Source organism: Ambystoma mexicanum, chromosome 1q, assembly GCF_040938575.1.
Source record: "Ambystoma mexicanum isolate Mex_15411 chromosome 1q, UKY_AmexF1_1, whole genome shotgun sequence".
Lineage (NCBI taxonomy): Eukaryota > Metazoa > Chordata > Amphibia > Caudata > Ambystomatidae > Ambystoma > Ambystoma mexicanum.
Window position 1 is genome coordinate 452,067,586 of NC_090922.1, and position 20,706 is coordinate 452,088,291.

Here is a 20,706-nt window from a genome sequence, read left to right on the forward strand (position 1 = left end):
CCAGACTCTCTTCCCTGCATCGGTCCAGGTGCCGAGCAGGTGCCTACCGCCTGCGCCACAGAGCCGCCCTGCAGGGAGTCACTTCCGCACAGACTATTAATAATGGGGGCTTAAGTGGGGGCTTACGGAACTCGACCAGAGACAAATGAAGGAGTTAGCCGTGCCAGCCGCCACGGAGGCCACCTCGTCCGACTACCCCGGCCCCTCGACCAAATGGCCAGTCGGGTCCCCAACCGGATGGCCTGGCGGCCGTCAGGCCCTTACTGCCCTGACACCACCATCCAATGCTTAAGGTACTACCGCCTCTGCATGCTGGGGCTTAAGCTGCCACGCCTCTTCTCCGCCTGCCTCCCAAGGGCTGGCCACTCTGCCTGCTGCCGGCTGGGCCATCTGTTCTGCTAGGCTGACCGGGAAGGGAGGAGAGCGCCCCCCACCCACCCCCACTAGTGTGCACCCAGGGTGGGTGTGAGTTTCCCCGTGCGCCCCTGGCACAGTGTGAGGAAGGATGGAGGCCCTTGCAGCACCACATCAGAGCATTTTGACAAAAGCTTGGCTCAGAGGACTTTCAATAGATCGCAGCGAGGTAGCTGCACTGCTACTTACGAAACCCTGACCCAGAATCAGGTTGTCTACGAATAATTTAGCACCAGGTTCCCCACGAACATGCGGTGCGCTATGGGTGAAAAAGGTGGCCCCCTTCTGTTCACACTAGAGTCCCGAGGCGAATGGCTCTAAGCACCGGCCCAGAGGCCGGCTATCCTAGGCCAACTGAGGTTCCACAGCACTGCGGTACCGTTAAGGTTAGGGGGGATTCTGACTCAGAGGTGTTCATTCATAATCGCACAGATGGTAGCTTTGCCCTTTTGACTCCTCAGCCAAGCACATACACCAATTGTCTGAGCCTGCGGTCCCTCTCATACTGAGCAGGATTACTATTGCAACAACACATCATCAGTATTGTACTAACTCTCACGACGGTCTAAACCCAGATCATGCTCCCTATTAATGAACAATCCAACGCTTGGTGAATTCTGCTTCACAATGATAGGAAGAGCCGACATCGAAGGATCAAAAAGCAACATTGCTATGAACGCTTGGCTCCCACAAGCCAGTTATCCCTGTGGTAACTTTTCTGACACCTCCTGCTTGAAACCCAAAAAGTCAAAAAGATCCTGAGGCCCTGCCTTCACGGTCTGTATTCATACTGAAAATCAAGATCAAGCAAACTTTTCCCCTTCTGCTCCGTGGGAGGTTTCTGACCTCCCTGAGCTCGTCTTAGGACACTTGCATTATGGTTTGCCAGGTGTACCACCCTTGTCAAAGTCCCTACCTGCCACTGTCCCCGGAGCGGGTAGTGCCGGGCGCTTGGAGCCAGGAGCGAGAGTCCCACAGGGCTCGCCCCCACCTCACCGGGTAAGTGAAAAAACAATAAGAGTAGTGGTATTTTCCCACTTATTCTACAACTCTCATGTCTCTTCACAGTGCCCGACTAAAGTTAATCTCACTGGGGTCTTCTGTCCCGTTGATTCTGCCAAGCCCGTTCCTTTGGCTGTGGCTTCGCTAGATAGCAGGTAAAGGACAGTGGATTCTCGTTCATCCATTCATGTGCATCACTAATTAGATGACGGGGCATTTGACTACCTTAAGAGAGTCATAGTTACTCTCGCTGTTTACCAGTGCTTCATTGAATTTCTTCACTTTGACATTCAGAGCACTGCGCAGAAATCACATAGCGTCAACACCCACCGTGGGCCTTACGCGATTCTTTGTTTTAATTTAACAGTCGGATTCCCCTGGTCTGCACCAGTTCGAAGTCAGCTGTTAGGCGTCGGCCAAGGCAGAATGCCGGCCCTGAACGGGGCATGGAGAGGGGTGATCCACAGGAAGGACCCGGCTCACATCCAGAGTGGCACGCGGCCAGCCCCGATTCGCACCCCAGCCTCACCGACCCAGCCCTTCCTGAAGTTACAGATCTGACTTGCCTGACCTACATTGTTCCAACATGCCAGAGGCTGTTCAGCTTGGAGAACTGCTGCAGATATGGGTACAGCCTGGCGCGAGATTTACACCATCTCCCCCGGATTTTCAAGGACCAGCGAGAGCTCACCGGACACCGCCAGAACCACAACACTTTCCAAGGCTCTGCCCCCTCTCTCGGGGTGAACCCATTCCAGGGTGCCCTGCCCTTCACAAAGAAAACAGAACTCTCCCCGGGAATCCTGCCAGCTTCTCTGGCATAGTTTGCGTTAGAGCACTGGACACCGCCCATCTCTGCCACTCCGGGGATCTGAACCCGACTCCCCTTCGATCCGCTGAGGGCAGCAGCGACCATCGCCCGCCCCTTCCGAATGGTGCTAGACCATTTCCTAGGACCGAATGACCCATGTTCAACTGCTGTTCACATGGAACCCTTCTCCACTTTGGCCTTCAAAGTTCTCGTTTGACTATTTGCTACTACCAACAAGATTTGCCCCTGCGGCGGCTCCACCCGGGCCCTCGCCCTGGGCCTCTGTGCGCACTGCAGCAGCCCTCCTACTTGTCGCTGCTTAGCCCCCGCGGCTCTGAGTGCCGGCTGGGTATGGGCCAGATGCTCCAGCGCCATCCATTTTCAGGGCTAGTTGATTTGACAGGTGAGTTGTTACACACTCCTTAGCGGATTCCGACTTCCATGGGCACAGTCCTGCTATATCAAACAACAACATTTCTGGGGTCTGATGAGCGTCGGCATCGGGCACCTTAACCCAGCATTCAGTTCATCTCACAGCGTCAGTTCTGCTTACCAGAAGTGGCACACTGGGCACTTGCATTCAATGCCCGGCTCCACGCCAACGAGGTGGGCTTCTTGCCCATTTAAAGTTTGAGAATAGATTGAGATCATTTCGGCCCCAAGACCTCTAATCATTCGCTTTACCAGATAAAACTGGGGTTTCCATGCGCCAACTATCCTGGGTGAAACATCTGAGGGAACCAGCTACCGATTTGCACGTCGGCACCGTTACGGACCTCCACCAGAGTTTCTTCTGGCTTCGTCCTGCCCAGGCCTGGTTCACCATCTTTCAGGTCCTATCACACAAACTCATGCTCCACCTCCCTGACAGAGCTTGTGAGACGGGCCGGTGGTGCGCCCACCGTGACAGGATACCACTCCAGCCGGCGCATGCCGGCCCTCACCTTCATTGCACTTCAGGGTTTTGTTTTGGCCCTCTGATTCACGCACGTGTTTGACTTCTTGGTCTGAGTTTCAAGACGGGCCGGTTGGTAACCGACAACATCCCTCAGACCCCTAGTGCCCTTTTTGGGCCTCTCCGCCCCGTGGTGCGATGTGGTCTGGGCGCACTGAGGGCAGTCCACCACAGTAGACAGTCGCATCGGGAGCCCTGTCTCCAGTCGCCGCCTCAGTGACCCCCAAGAGGGGCCGGAACGGTTGCTGGAGAAGGGCGCGGCGGCAGTCAATTTCCCTCGGCCCCGCCGACACAGCAAAACTGCTGTCAGGGGGCTGTAACACTCTGGCAGAGTGGAGAGCCACTTGCCCCCTTCCCAGCCGACCCAGAGCCAGTCGCAGTGCACCACCACAGAGGAAATGAGGCCTGCGGGGGCCAGATGTGCCCGGGTGGTAATCTTGCGAGGGCGTACGCCATTCCAGGCGACCGACCTCCCGCCGTGTTGAATCCTGCGGGCTGACTGCACGGACTCCACCCGTTCACCTCTCAAGGGTTTCACGCCCTCTTGAACTCTCTCTTCAAAGTTCTTTTCAACTTTCCCTTACGGTTCTTGTTGGTCATCACTCTTGCGCCCATATTTAGCCTTAAATGGAGTTTAGGACCCGCTTTGGCTGCATTACCAAGCAACCCGACTCCAAGAAGACCAGATCCCGGCATGCCGGAGGCCGCTACCGGCCTAACACCATCCGCAGAGTGAAACTCGATTAGACAGACTTGACGCCGGGGAGTCGGTCTTCAGTTACATTTCTCACACCTGCCGCTGAATGGGGATTAGATGCTGGGCTCTTCCCTCGCCGTTACTGAGGGAATCCTGGTTAGTTTCTTTTCCTCTGCTTAGTAATATGTTTAAATTCAGCTGGTCGCCACATCTGATCTGAGGGCGTAGTCGAGGGAGCACAAAGCTTGGGGAGGCTGACCTCAGGCCCATACGGGGGGGTTGCCCCAGCCCTGTGCCTTTGGCGTGGCCGAGTGTGCCCTGTCCGGATCTGCGGCCGAAGCCCACATGGTCACGAGGCCCACGCTCCAGGGCCATCCCGTGCCGGCAGACGTGGGACACCACAGACAGCCACATGCGGCACGGCCAGGTGCCCCGGGATAGGGTGTAGGTGCGCCTGGCTTTTTTAAGGCCTGCTGCCGCCACCACCACCAGCCCGCACTGGGCACCCTCCCGAAACCGGCACAAGTCAAGGAAAATGGGGCTGCCAGGACACACCGGCAATGAGCCTGCATGCCAGGTCCAGGGATCCTGCGACTGTGCTGATCGGGGTCTGACCTAAGGGAACGAAGGGAACGGGGTCCCTGCGACAGCCCCAGCCATGCCCCTGGGAGGGAACCCTGGGGCGATTGATGTTCAAGCGACCCTCAGACCGGCATAGCCCCGGGAGGAACCCGGGGCCGCAAGGTGCGTTCGAAGTGTTGATGATCAATGTGTCTTGAAATTCACACTAATTCTCGCCGCTAGCTGCGTTCTTCATTGACGCGTGAGCCGAGTGACCCACCGCCAAGAGACGTCTGCTTGACCCGGCAGGTGCAGGAGAGGCCGAGGGAAGGCAGTGCCACCTGTGGCGAGACAGCCCAGCGCCTCGTCTAGCTTCCCCACTTGGCCGAGACCATGGTGGAAAAAACATCCGGCTGCTCAGCCTTGGAAGCCTGTCCGCCACCTGCAGCAGCACGATGCTTCCCATGGGGATGGAGGCAGGCCATTCCACCACCACCCCAATCCACGCATCCTCCCACTCTGGCTTTCCTGCTGACCGGGGTGTGTCCACCAATGCTCGCCGGCTGGGGGGTCACAGAGGAGCGCGTGCCCCCGGACGGCTCAGTGTGGAGGAGGCGTGCAGCGCTCCCTCTTCAGTGCGTGGTTGGGGACATCCCCAGCAGGTTAACCCAACCCTGCCAGGCATCCCTGTCCATCTGCTCGGTCACGGACCCCTCTCTGGTGGAAGGGAATCCTGCTCCCCGGCACCTGGTTGTCCACGTGCCCTGGACCGCTCTGCTGGTCAGACCGTAGCACAAGTGATCCCTCGGACCGCTCGTGTGCACGTCTGGGACGCAACCGAGGTCGGGCCCGGGGCTTTCCCTCCAGCTGCTCCAGTTAATAATCCTTCATGCCCCCGCTCACAAGCAAATACCCCAGCCCTACATGTCCCAATTCACACTCAAATGCCCCAGTTCTCCTTCCAAACACACGTTCCAGATTAAAATGCCACCTCCCTCTGACCCACATGCCACCATCCCTCCCTCCGAACCCACACAAAGACACCAACATCTGTCCCTCCATAACTACACCAAGCTGCTCCACCCCTCTCTCCAGAGTCACACCCATATGCTTCACCTCTACCTCCAGAATCACACTCAGATGGCACCCTCCGCCCTCTCTCTATAACCACACCCAGATTACCCCATCCCTTTGGCACACTCATGTTCCCAGCCCCCCCACAGACCAACATCCTTCTATCCAGACATACATACCCCATCCCTCCATTCACACCCAGATGCCGCCCTTCCTTCCCACCAGAGTGCTCCAGCCCTCACTCAGACCCACATGCTCCATCATTCCACACCTAGACGATCCATCCCTCCAGACCCACTGTGCCCCCATAACTCCCTCGGGACCCACACTGTGCTCCCGTACCCCCGACCCACACCAATGTGCCCTGTCCCTCCCATCAAACCCACACCAATGTGCCCCCATCCATACCCCAGACCCACACTAATATGCCCTGTCCCTCCCATCAAACCCACACCAATGTGCCCCCATCCAGAGCCACACCAAATACCCCCATTCCCACTCTCCAGATGCACACAGATTATGGGTGGTCCCCATGCCATCCACACTAGGATGCCCCATCCCACCCAAGTGTAACGCTCACCTGGTATCCACGGGGACATCACTCAGCCTGTTCTGACCTCTTACGACCTTGAACCCTTCCCTGGAGGCTATTCGCCTGGAGATTGGGCCTGAAACACAGGATTGGTAGAGTTTAACTCCCTATTATCTCTGTGTGCTTGAACCCCTTCTTCCCCGGGGTCCAACCCTTCCCTTTGATCCACAGCTCACCTTGTTTTCTTGGATAGTGTGCTCTCTGTCCTGCCTTCAGCGCAGGGGCACATTGATTGATGTAGGCTCGTTGCTGCCTAGTTACTTCACTGGCAAGAGTCCGACAGGATACCAGATGAGCGTTACAGAACGCAAAGCCTCACATCAAAATCCACCTGGGTGTCATGGAAACGTCAGAAACCGACCAGTTAGCCCACATGTTGGGGCAGCTACGTTCCGAAGTACATGCAGCCAGGCAGGAGACCAACACCCTGAGGAGAGAGATGATAGCCAAAGAACACACTCATGATTTAAGCCGGCAACTTCTCCAGTCACAAGCCGGGCATGCACCATTGCCGGGAAGTGTGCCCTCGATGCCTGTGCCATCAGCCAATCCCGTTCAGATAACCCTTCCTGGGGCAGTCCCCTTGTCCCCGCCCGAACGATTTACGGGGGATCCCAAGAGGTTTGCAACGTTCATGAACCAGTGCCGCCTGCACTTCCTTTGTAGGCCAGTGGCCTTTCCGAATGACCAATCACGGGTCGCTTTTGTGCTATCCTACCTGAGTGGTAGCGCTGCTGACTGGTCTGTACCCATTGTGGCCCAAGACAATCCTTTGCTGCACGACTTCAGGGGCTTTCAGCAGGAGATGGAAAAGCTGTTTGCCCGTCGTACTCATGAGCAGGCATTAGACAACAAACTTCTGTCCCTACGCCAAGGGAATGAAGACCTATTAACATATATAGTCACGTTCAATAGACTCGTAGTTGAAGCAGAATGGCCAGTGGAGAAGAGAACCACGTTATTTCATCAGGGGTTGCGGGGGAGCTCAAGGATGTTCTCGCACAAGTAGTGAACCCCCCAAAATACTGCTCAGAATTCATTGACCTTGTTGTTCAACTGGATCATAGGTTGCAGGACCAAAGAGCAGATCGAACCAGACCGGACCATCGCCCTATGTATGTGTGTTCAAAGGACAATACTGTTCAAACAACGGAAGGTTCAGGAGAACCAATGCAAATCGGGGGGGGGGTCAGATCCCCCTTGACTAAAGCGGAAAGGGATAAAAGGAGACAGCAGCAGTTATGTCTGTACTGCGGAAGGTCAGGTCATTTCCTTAAAGAGTGCCCTGTGAAGCCACTGTCGTGGACGGTAGGGGCCACAGACAAGGAAGATACCATCAAGGAATCGGAAAACTCCCCGGCCCGGCAAGTGTAGGGGTCCACTTGTCGAGCGAAGAAAGTGAACTACAGCCCTCCCATTTTGTACTGTGGTCTTGATCAATCACCAACGACCATCTCGGATGCACACAGTAAGAGCGTACATAGACAGTGGAGCCGTTGGGAATTACATCGACCAGGATCTTGCGGCAAAGATGGGGCTTCTATTACGCCCTAAATCAACCACCAACACTGTTACCACAGTCGACGGCACGGAAATAGCTTCTAGTCCAGTATCCCAATGCACTGCAGCTTTAACCCTTCTGTGCCAGGATGGACACCAAGAATCTATCGTTTTCGACCTCATTAAGGCACCACAGTTCCGGTTGATTTTGGGAATGCCATGGTTGGCAGCTCACAATCCTCTAATTGATTGGCGAGCAAAAGAATTGGCCTTTTCCGAGACTTGAAACAACCAATAGACACCAGAACCTCCACGCTTGCGACTGTGGCAATCGGCACCCTACCAAGTGAATACCAGGACTTTCAAGACGTCTTTCAGAAAGAACAGGCTAATACCCTGCCGCAGCATAGACCATACGATTGCCAAATCGGCCTGAAACCCGGTGCACAAATCCCTTGTGGGCGAATTTACACACTCACGGAACCAGAAAACCAGCACCTGAAGGCCTATCTTGACCAATACCTGGCCAACGGGTTCATCCGTCCCTCGAAGTCTCCAGCAGCCAGTCCTCTATTCTTCGTACCGAAAAAGGAGGGGGACTTGAGGAAGTGCATCGACTATCGCGCACTGAACCAGATTACCGTAAAAAATCGCTACCCCCTGCCACTGATCCCTGAATTGCTTGATCAAGTCAAAGATGCCCAAATCTACACAAAACTAGACCTGAGAGGGGCATATCACCTTGTTCGTGTAAAACAGGGGGACGAATGGAAAACCGCTTTTCGCACCAAATACGGCTTGTACGAATATCAAGTAATGCCCTTTGGCCTTTGCAACGCGCCTGCTGCATTTTAATACTTCATGAACGATGTCCTACGGGAATTGATTGATGCCTGTGCTCTAGTGTACATCGAGGATATCCTAGTATATTCCGCATCAAAGCAGGACCACGTTAAACACGTCCGATCCATATGGGAGAAACTCCGTCAACACCAGCTCTACGCCAAGCTCGAAAAGTGCTCATTCCACGTCTCAGAGGTGGAATTCCTGGGCTTTATTCTCAGCCCGAATGGAATCCGAATGGATGTACACAAGGTAGATGCTATCCTGAACTGGCCATCCCCAAATTCATTCAAGGGGGTTCAAAGTATGCTGGTTTTTGCAAACTTCTACCGCCGGTTCATCCCAGGATTTTCGCAAATCGTGTATCCCATCACGTCATTACTAAGGAAAAGCAACAAAAAGTTCCAGTGGACAACAGAAGCCGAGGAGCCTTTCCAGGAACTCAAAGCAAGATTCACATCTGCCCCAACCTTACGCCACCCTCGCCCTGATCTCCCATACCTGGTGGAAACAGACGCCTCAAGCATGGCTATGGGAACCGTCCTCTCACAAAAGGACCCCGAAAAAGGCCAGTTACACCCTGTTGCCTTCCGGTAGCGTAAATTCACACCCCCTGAACTCAATTACGCCATCACAGACAAAGAACTCCTAGCCATTAAGTCAGCCTTTAAGGCATGGCGGCACTACCTCTTGGGCGCCAGACACACAATCACCGTAATAACTGACCACCGGAACCTCCAGTACCTAAAATCGACAAAGGCCCAATCCTCACGACAACTACGTTGGGCTCTTTTTTTTGCTGAATATGACTACGTGATTACATTTCGACCAGGGGTGAAAAACGGGAAGGCCGATGCCCTTTCCCGTATGGGGGTGGAAGAGCAATGGTATCAGACCCCTGACCCAATAGCAATCATCCCGAGTGACAAGCTCCTAGGAATCACAGCAACCATAACTCAGAAAGAATTACAAGCGTGGAGTGCACAAGAAGAACATTACATGATAAAAGATCAGTTACCCTACTTCAGGAATCGTTTATTCTTACCAAACCAAGAACTACGAGAACAAGTCATGTCCGGTTATCATGATTCCTTGATCGAGGGCCACCCCGGAATCGCTAATACCCTAGCCAAGGTGAAACGAAATTATTGGTGGCACACGTGGCGTAAAGACATTATCCAATTCATCCCATCTTGTGGAGTGTGTTCTCAAAACAAGTCATCCAAGCAGAAACCGACTGGGCTATTACAACCATTGGAAATCTCACCAGCAACATTCCTTAGATGATGGCCGGCGTCCGGGGATGGCGGCGTGCTGCTGAGATGAGTAGCGCTGAAGGTGAGTGAGAGCGCGATGCACGCCTTTCATATTTGCATTGAACTGAGTTCTTTTTCTGTGTCTTTTAGGTGCTGCAACGTTTTTCAGCGTGGATGCTGGTTATGAAGAACAAATGCGGTGGGTATGCGCGGTATGCGGCACCTCTAGATGTTTCCAGTCTAACCTAGAGTGTCTTTTCCCTCTTGCAGTTGGATGAGAAGTTCCGGAGACAGAGTTCCCCCAGAGCGGCTGGGATTCAGGTAAGCGTTTGAAGCTCGTACAGTATTTAAAAATAAGCGAAGATTTGCAGAATGCTTACTAATGCCTTTTTTCTGTTCTTTTCCCTTTTCATTAGGAAGCGGCGTGCCGGGATGGGAATGACACCGCCGAAGATGCCCGCAGGACAGAAGGAGCGATGACTGATGGGCAGAAGCGCCGCAAGGTAAGGCTGTTCCTAACGGTGTTCTTGTTCTTGCAGGAGCTGAGCGCAGAAAAAAGATGCAGGCCTACTGGAGACCGATCCGAGCACGGTGAGTGTCACGCTGCAGGTGCAGAAAACGCAAAGCATGTTTCTCAGCCTGGGTGTGGCTTAAATAGTCTCTGGGTATCCCAGATGCCTCTGTGCTGAACCACACCCAAAAGACTAGACCGCACATGCAGTTCTGGGAACCGAAATATGTGGGGGCATCCATCTTGTCCCCATCAATGCATTACAAGTCCAATCCCCAATGTTATCCTATGGGAGTGAGTGAGTCTGGTGCCACAAGCGCCAAGTCTGACTCCAAGTGGGTCTTTGGAGGGATGGAGAAGCCCTTAAGGGCCATGTAGGTGATCGTGGCCTGGCTCCAGCCTGACATCTTGGAGAGCTGGGGACATGAGGGGCAGGAATCATGACACCAAGACGCCCCATACCGATTCAGTCTGACACCAATGTGCCCCCATCCATTGCAGACCCCAAGATGCCACCATCGCTCCATCCACACAGCAAGCTGCCCCCATCCCGCCCTCCAGACACACCTAGATTAACCATTCCTCCCCCCAGACCCACAATGGGCCCCCATCCCTCCCCTGACAGACCAATGTCCCCATCCCTCCCATCAAGACCAATGTGCCCCCATCCCCTCCCTCCAGACCCACACCAAGATGCCCCATCTCAACCTCCCAGCCCACACCTAGATGACCCATGCCACCCTCCATACGAACAAATGCCCCATACCTGTTTCAGACCAACACCAATGTGCCCCCATTCACTTCAGACACCAAGATGCCACCATCCCTCCCGACCCACACCAATATGCCCCATCCCTCCCCAGACCCACACCAATGAGCCCCATCCCTCCCCCAGACCAATGTGCCCGTCCATCCCAACAAAACAACACCAATGTGCCCCCATCAAACCCAAGCCAGGATGCCCATCCCTCCCTGCAGACCCACACCTATCTGTCTCATCCCTCCCCAGACCAATGTGCCATATCCCTCCCATCAAACCCACACTTATGTGCCTTCATCCACTCCCTCCAGAGCCACACCAAGATGCCCCATCCAACACTCCAGATGCCCACAGATGTCACCATCACACCCACACCAGGATGCCCCATCCCACCCTCCAGACCAACAGATGACCCATACCTATTCCAGACCGACACCAATGTGCCCCATCCATTGCAGACCCCAAGATGCCACCATCCTCCATCCACACAGCAAGCTGCCCCCATCCTGTCCTCCAGACCCACACCTAGATGAACCATCCTTCCCCCCAGACCCACAATGTGCCCCCATCCCTCCCCAGACAGACCAATGGCCCCCATCCCTCCCATCAAACCCACACCAATGTGCCCCATCCCCTCCCTAGAGCCACAAGATGCCCCATCCCACCCACACCGAGATGACCCATGCCACCCTCCCGACCAACAGATGCCCCATATGTGTTTCAGACCAACACCAATGTGCCCCTATCGATCCATTGCAGACCCCTCCAAGATTCACCCTACTTTCCTCAACATCCATGTGCCCCATAACTCCCCCAGACCCACACTAATATGCCCTATCCCTGCCCCAAACCCACAGCAATGTACCCTATCCCTCTCTCCAGACCCACACCAGTGTCCCTATCCCTCCCTCCAAACCCACGCCGATGTGTCCCATCCCGCCAGACCCACACCACTGTGCCCATATCCAACCATTCAGACCCCACCAAGATGCCCCATACCTCCCTCTAGACCACTACCATAATGCCCCATCCTCCCTCCACATAGCAAGATGCCCCTTCCCCCTTGCAGACCCACAACAAGAAGCCCAAGTGCCTCTCCCGAACCACACGCAGATAGCTGAGCCGACCCCCTGTAAAACCACTCAGCCTAAACACACCATGGTCAACTCTATTAGCCCCCTTTGATCAGTTAAACACCACCATCCACTGTCCCTGTTCTTAGCCCTCCATCACTTCGAATAGCTGACAGTATCCCGAAGAAAATGCACATTGTATTCTCAGCTAGCCAAGATCACTCAGATGGCTGCTGCTCTTGCAGGCTGAGCCTTTTGAGTGACAAGACGAAGTCGGCGGGAAGCTCCATAACGGGTCTTGCAGAAACGTTCCCGATATCCCGAAGAAAATGCCCAACGTAACCGCTGCAAGCCAAAAGCACGCAAATTCCGGTTGCACTTGCACCGGTGTTATGTAATATTTGGTATCCCATACCGATTCGGCTGTCATAACAAATATAACACTGGCAGCCGAAGCCTTCCCGCGATTCCTGCTGCTCTGGCAGCCAGAGCCTCCAGACTTCCATCTGGTATTACAATGCCCACCTTAACCGCTGCAACTGCAAGCAGATTCCAGTTACAATTGCTGCACCTGCAGCCACAACCTTCCAGCTCACTAAAATTGCTCCCAAAAAAATCACAATGATGACATCGGAAGTCACGTGACGGAGAGTAGGCGGGCCATTGCTACGGTCCGTTTCTTGGATGGGAACTAGACACTGCGTTACAGTGCGGCTTGACGTTGCTGTTTGACCCGCCTGACATGCGTAGCACCGTTGCTGGGTCTCTTACTCTAGTCTCCGTGCTGCTTTGCTCTTCCCACGTTACGAATTTGCGCGGATACTCTGCAGGCATTTGAGGTGTTCGTCCTTCGTTTCACCGCCCTAATAACAGGAGCCTCTGCGCTGTTGTATTTCTCGTTTTCGACACTGGTGAGTGTGTGCCTGTGTCGTAGGAAGAGGGGGTGAAGCATAACTTTTGTGGCTCGTGACCAGTGCAGTCACTAGGAATCTTAGTTGGGGGCAAACCCGAGGGACAAATCCAACAAGGTGGTGGCACAGCGATTACACGTTAACAGACCAAAATGGTTTAAGTAGTTACAAAAACGTTAAATTGAGCATGTTAAGAGTAGGTTTAATGTAATACAAGTTTTGCATTAAGTTAATATACATCTTAAAAATAAGCACATATTCATGTTTGCTTTGCGCATAATGTAAGTAATGAAGATACTATAAGAAAACATGACCACGCTAGTTCTGCCAAAATATGGCAGTATCCCCAAGTAAGAACATACTCCAGTTGGCTTTACCACTAAAAATGCCATGTCACAATATGAAAACCTGCCCAAACTGGGTGCATCAAAATGGCAGTCTAGCTACATAATAGCAGTTATTATGCTTGCTGTTACAAAGATTCCCAATGCAAAATGGCATACCACAATAAGAAATGTCAGGACTGGCTGCATCAAAATGCCAGTCTAGGCAATTAATACCACTTATGTTTGCCTTATCAAAGATGCCCAATATAAAATGTCATGCCACATTAAGAAATGGCTGGACTGACTGCATTTAAATGCCAGGCTAGCTACAGAATACTTATGCTTGTTTTATCAGAGGTGCCCAGTAAAAAATGCCATGCCAGCCCTCTCGCCCTCCCAGGGCCTCACTCGCATACTGATTGTGTGCATGTAAGGCGCTGGGCGGCTGAAGGTGCATGCATGCAAGGTCTTTTTTAGTAGGCATCTGTCATAGATCTTGGCTGGTGGTTGTGCGATAACACTGCTCCTACCAAAATAAGCTCCACGGCCCAGTACAAACAATGCGCACACACAATCACACAACCTTCACATGCACTAATATACACGCACACCAATCATTATACACTCACTCACTACACACAACACACGCATACACAAATGCATACATACTTAAATTAACGTACCTGCTGACCCGGTCCTGATGTTTCCTCCCATTGCTCCAGCTCCCATGTAGCACAAACAGGAACCAGGAAGCATAGAGCACTTCCTGGTTCGTGCACAGGCACTCAAGAGCCAGCGTGCTGATGACAGTGCCCTGCTTCATTTGTATGTGCGAGGAGGTGCAGTAGCGCCTCCTCGCACATACAACCATGCAGTTCCTCATGCAGCATCCCCAGTGGCCCATGCAAGGTTGGGGAAGCATAATACCCCTGACTTTGCATGGCTCATTGGATATGCAAGGCTGAAATACAGTATTGTCAAATGGAAACCACGTTTCCCTTTGACAGCTCAAGCCAGCCGAGAAAAGCTCCCTCGGCTGCAAAAAGCAGCTGAAGCAGTGCTCATTGTATACAGTGGGCTAGCTCCTCGATTATGGATGAGGGTGCCCATGTGTCACTGCCACCTCGTCCATTATCGAGAAGCTGCCACTTGTACACAGTCAATGAATGTATGCAAAGTGTCAGTGTGACTGGAGCTGAAAAACTGTTGACTTTGAAGTCATGTACACGAACTGTAGTGTTGGGAATGCAGTGATTTTGAACACATTAATGGGTCCGTAGACATGCCCTACAGTAGAAGTCTACCAGGAAAGATCAGCAGGTTGAGTGACTGTTGCTAAGATGTTATATATTTAAAATTAGCTGTACATTTTATCACTTTTTGCAATAAAAATGAGGTGATATAAAATGTGTTCGCTAGGGGATGGGGTTGGCTGGTAGCAAGCTTATATTCATGCTTATCACCCTGTTGCTTCTTAACAGCTACCATGAACTTGAGATGGCAGCAAATAAAATATTCCATCTAGTTTGCCCAGTTCTTTGCCTGCTGCGCTATCTACTCTGCTTGGTCTCTTACTTTCTTTGATCTTAAATAATGAATACACAAAGCTAACTATATGTTTACACAAAGTAGCGATCAATAGTTCAATCCAGTCTGTACATCTCTACTGAAATAGCAATACTGCACTGATTTGCTGATTTTTTTTTAAAAGTATTTTATTTTTTTTAAAAGAACTAATCAAAATATGTGAGGAATAAAAGAGGAGTGGAGGGGAACCCCCCAAATATAAACAATAACATTTTTTTTTTTTAAATTTGTTATAGCTGGTAAACCAACTTTTTTCAAATATTACATACATTTTCATAAAACATGATGAAAAACACCTATACTTGAAAATTGCTTAAACCTAATTGTGCAGAATTAAGACAACAAAATATACATACATAGTTTCTCGCAACTCACATTTCACATGAAGGTCACTTTTCACATTTATCCAATTTATCCAGTTTTAGTTTCAGGAAAAATTTAATTTAAAAATTGCAATCTGTATAGTTATTCTCGGACTAGAGAATAGGAGATTCCATATTTGTGTGTAATCTGTGCTACTCTGAACAAAATTTTTCCCCAAAACATTTCACTCTTATATCATATAATGCAGTGCACTCGATTATAAGATGTTGTAGCGTTTCTCTTTGATCCTTAATTTGACAGTGTCGACAGAAATTCTGTTCCTTTGATATAACCTTCCTTCTAAACAAGATCTCATTTGTTTCATACTGATTTAATCTAAATCTTAAATATTTCTGTCGGCATGCATGTGATGGGAATTTCAACAGATATTCAGATATAACTCCATATCTTTTGATACCAAATGCATCAGAGTTGAAGTCTTTGAGTTTTGTACAAAGTTCCATATTACTGATCCAGTCAACTTGATACATTTTATTTTTTGCACGATCAGGATTGGTCAAAAGAAGCTCAATCGATACCGAGGCATCGGATGCCGCATTTAGAGTGTGATTTCTCCACTTCGTTGATATACCATGTTTTGCTGTTAATAGATTTTGGGCCAGTACATTCAAGAAGGTAGGCTTCTCTAAACCCATCCAGCGTTTTTCGTAGAAGGGCACACTGCTTCCATAATGCGTGAGCATACAGAGACACCAATCCCAATTCGAATCGTAATATAGCCAGTGGTGTTCCAGGTGAAAGTGATAGTACAGCGTTCAAATATCTAGCTTCTAAACTGTCCCAAAACTTACAATTTTGCGGCACCAGGGCCTCAACTCCGTATAACACAATTGGTATTACCTTGGACTTATAAAAAGACACAATGTTTCAATGTGAACTTCCCATATTTTCTTAGGAGAATTTTCGATTGAGATATCAAGGCACTCAGTTTAACCCTAATTTCGGTGGTCATAGTACTTAGGATTTTCTTGTGCTCAATATACACTTCAAGATACTTATATTTCACAACTTCGGTCAATACACAGTTTTCAAGGGACCATTTTGGATGATATTTTTGGGAAATATTGCTATTGCAAACTAGTATTTGGGATTCGGCTGTGTTGATCATAAGATTGTTTGCCATTGCGTATAAGCCCAATTGGTTTAGCATATTTTGTAGGCCAATGGGTGTACGAGACAGCAATACCAAATCGTCTGCGTATAGTAAATAGGCCACCTTTTGGGAACCTATGCGAGGCGCATCTACTACACAGTTCATTAAGACAGGACCTAAATCAAGGATAAAGAAGTTAAAGGGGAACGATGCGAGAGCACATCCCTGCTTCACCCCTCTATGTGTAAAGATGGCTGGCGATAATTTTCCTTCCATGTTCAGTTCGACTCGCATAGATGTGGTCGTATGTAGTAACATCACTAGATTTACTAGCGATGTTGGACACAGGTGTTTTCTAAGTTTAGCTAAGAGCATGGCTCTATCTATATAGTCAAAGGCGGATTTAAAATCAATAAACCCCAGATATAGTGGGAGTCCACCGTCCACTTGCTCAGATTGATCATTGTTAGGGCTAAGATGTTTGGTATCGTGCCCATGCCTTTTACAAAACCAGACTGGAAAGGGTCTCTTAGGCAATTTTTATCCACCCACTCATTAAGCTCTTTTAATATAATTCAACAAAATATCTTAGCAGGAGCATCCAATAAAGAGATTGGACGGTAACTCATCGGTAGTTGACGGTCACCTTTTTTGTAAATCGGAACTGAGATTGCTTCAGTCCACGTTTTAGGTAATTTTTTGATGTTTATTTATAGCAGAGAATATTTTATAGAGAATTGAACTCCAAACTTCGGGAGGTTTTTTCACCACGGAATTTGAGATCCCGTCAGGGCCCACAGTGCGTGAATTGCTTGAGGTCATAATTAGTTTTATTTCCTTCTGATCAAAACGGAGCCAAAACCTCAACTCATCTCGAGAGTTTAGGGTAGGGACCATGCTTAAAGGTAATGCATATAATAGTTGGAAATGTTCTATCCACTGATGTACCTCAACTGCTGTTGTTTGTAGGTCTAATTGGTGGACATTGTTCGCTTGATTTAGTATGGCCCTCATTTTTGAAATATTTTTACCAGCCAAAGTTGACAACATACTAGCTCCATCTTTTTGGTAGAGTGAGGCTCGATGTCCTTTTAGCCAGTTGTTATAGTTCAAGCGCACTTTTTTGATGAGAACCATTCTGACAGAGAGAGGATGCCTTGTTAGACTTCTCACTTCGGCACAATATGCTCTCTTCCTAATGAATATAGATCTATCAAAAGTATGAATATGCCTTTCTCTTTGTGAATTGGAAGTCTTTTGTTAACTATACATTTGCATGACGTTACTATATGTTAAGCCTATGTCGGATGTTTGCCAATTATTTAAGTTGTTTGAATCATATAGAATTTGATTAAAGTGCATGAAGGCATTCTCCGTCCATCATAGACGGTTCTTCCCACCATTTACCACAAAACATCCACCTTTTGCTGTCTTTGGTTTGTTATCAATAGCTTCTGCCATTACTTGCCAACTGGCGCACAACATGTTATGGTCACTTGCCACAGTTGGGGACACACAAAAGGAACACATCACTGTCCATAACGCAGGATTTACATAAATGAAATCCATTGTAGAAACGGAATTTCCTCTCTTCCAAGTCGGTGCTGGTGGAATATCTGTCTTAAACGCTCCATTCAAAACTTGCAAGTTTCTAAGGGCAACCATAGAATTCCATTGCAATAGCCTTTCACTCTTTTGCACACCATTTATTGCCAAGCAGTTCATATTCAAGTCTCCCGCTAGGATGAAATACACAATGTTTTCATCAGCAGACACTATATCGAATAGTTTAAGATCCCTAAAGAAACACTCAGATGAGATGGCTAGTGGGTTCCAGTATATGTTCAAAATCGCGTATACATCACCATTGATCCACCGCCCTTACAAGTAACATATGCGCATTTGGCATTGCCCACAGATTTGACGAGGATCCTGGTTCATCTTTCAAGGCCACCAGAAGACCCGCTGAGGGTCTACCTACTACAGACTTCCGAGCTGGGTTCAGATGTATCTGGTATCCTGACCAGACTATAGGGCTTAATAACCAGTTCTCTTGGAGTAGAATCACATCAAATTTACCTAAGCCACTGTCATCATTATTCAACAGGTGTTTGAATCCCTGCGATTTCCAACTGACCAAAGCAAGAGGAATATAGTTTGGCGAGTTAGATAGCTAATTTACATTACAATTACAAGCACAAAAATTCCTCTCTTGTGATCGTTGCTTTGTTTCTTGATCATTCAGCATTGTAGTTTTCGCCTTTGCCATAGATTCCATGTTGCTTGGGACATCTGGTTCTATTACACTATCCATTTCTATACTAAGCAAGAAGCCCAGATCGAACAGGGAGTTTTTGGCCTGCCATACCAGATTGTGAATTACTTTAGATTGCATCCATACCCGTATTGCGTTTAAATTTTGATTGGGTGTGAATTCAACCAGAGTCAAATCTGCAGATGTAATATCTTCTAATGATGGAATATCAGAAAAAATTACTAAGATTGCTCTTCGGTTCAAGTCATATTGAATACATGGGGCTGGCCTACATTTCAGAATCATGGAACACAAGGCCGATCGAGGGATAGCTTTTTCAGTTCCCATGGTGTCCTCTGGTTTTACTCGCTTGCCAGAGGGCACATAATTTTTTTCTCTTTCATATTCGGATCCAATTCCCCCAGAGCATCTTTAATGAGTGATAATACTTCTTTAGAGAAATCATTAGGTAAACTCAATTGTGAACAAGAAGTCAATTTAGAAGTAGCCACAGGAGTAATCACCCTTGGAGGGTCTATTTCCGCACTTACTGCAGCAATATCAGATGTTACAACTCCTGGATTCATAGAGACAGACCCCCAGTCTCAATGTCCTTCTGGGCTTGTTTCTCGATCCCCACAGTTTTATCGTCATTATCAATAGATCTACAATGCAAAGTGGTCGAAACTGGTACTACAAGTGGAGGGATAAAATGTCCTTGTATATAGGCATCTACTGCCTGCCTTCTTTCAGATCTGTGGGCCCTTGCATCCTTCCTACTGTCAGGGGTTGTGTCCACACTTTCACTGAGGTTACTAGTTCTAATTACAGGTACTGTATCTTGCTGTTGTAACCTCCGCGGCTCACTCTGTGAGTTTTCTTTTACCAAGGCTTCTAATGGTGAGTATGGTTGAGCTCTAACTTTCTTGGGCACATCAGAATCATTAGATACTAAAAGTAAGTTTTTTTTGAGCAGAGTGTTTTTTCAAAACAATTGGGGCGATCTTCATGTTAGGTTTCGTTATTACCGCAGAACCACCTTCATTCAATGTTGAATTAGTGCCCGTCTTTGATCTAACTTTCAGAAAAATGGGAGCCAAAGTAATTCCCTTCTTTAGATTTGGCAGTACTTGGACCACATCTGGTTTGTCTAGGCACTTTTCTGTTTGTGATCCTTTTGAGAAAATACTGTAATTGGCCTCATTTCTGTTAGCACAAGATTTTTTTTTTGGCTTCGTGAATGACTTGTAGAGGTCTTTCTTGATTATATTTCTTCTTTGCACCCCCCTCCTTTACCTGTGGTCTATCCAGAGATGGCAGTTCAATAATTTCCTGATCGTCCTCTGCCACTGATGGATGCGAGGTTCCAATTTTCTTTAAGAATAAGTTGGTTGCAGAGTTATTTTGTTTTACTCGCTGTTGGTTCTTTGGCTTTTTCTCCAGATTTTTTTTCAATTGAGATCTTTTTTCTTTGATTCTTTTTGCCCGTCTTGCTTCCCTCTTTCGGATTTTTTTTCTACCTTGGTTTGGACTTATGAAACTGGCTTCTTCAATTGCTCCCTCTTGGGAATCCAACTGAATATCGATGTTTACCACTAGAGGTTTCTCCACTGAGACCACGTCAAAAAGATCGTCTTTCACATTCGCCAGTCTCATGAATTCTTCTAGGGTTGACGCTGAGAGAGATGTATCATCCTCATGTAGAGGGACTGCCTCTTTAAGCTCTGGCACCGCCTGTTCTTGCAAATTTAGATTATACATTTGCAATTGGGCTAGTAGAGCTTTGTTTACGGATCTGTCAGCCTCTTCTGATTTATGTATGTCTGCAATGGACCTCTGAATTGCTGAAATGTCCAGCCCTTGTTTGATAAACTCCAGTTGCATCGACTGTAATTTTGGCAATACACTTGCATTGACGGCATTGCAGCAGCCCACTATGGAGCCGTCCAATACAGCCAGCTCTTTTGTCAATTCAATCATGGATCCAGATTGGATTTGTACTTCAGTTTTCAAAAGCTCGAAAACGGAGACCAGCGAATTCAACACATAACTGAGCGCAGTTAATGTATTAACATTCGGCTCAGTCCCCTCAGCCAAGATTG

General features: G+C 49.1%; 1 protein-coding gene, 1 non-coding gene and 1 pseudogene across 2 annotated transcripts in view; 1 reads left to right on the forward strand and 2 right to left on the reverse strand.

Annotated features, from left to right (window-relative positions):
* Positions 1–541: 541 nt before the first annotated feature.
* LOC138565521 (28S ribosomal RNA) lies at positions 542–4,104 on the reverse strand (annotated as a pseudogene).
* A 473-nt stretch (positions 4,105–4,577) lies between these two features.
* On the reverse strand, positions 4,578–4,731 carry LOC138565004 (5.8S ribosomal RNA). The gene has a single exon (XR_011300926.1). It is a non-coding gene; the product is annotated as a 5.8S ribosomal RNA (ribosomal RNA).
* Positions 4,732–12,738: 8,007 nt separating this feature from the next.
* NUP93 (nucleoporin 93) overlaps positions 12,739–20,706 on the forward strand; it is a 1,186,812-nt gene continuing 1,178,844 nt past the window's right edge. The window contains exon 1 of the mRNA XM_069640327.1: positions 12,739–12,960. The gene's annotated coding sequence lies outside the window, so the exon portion shown is untranslated. The remainder of the gene's footprint in view (positions 12,961–20,706) is intronic.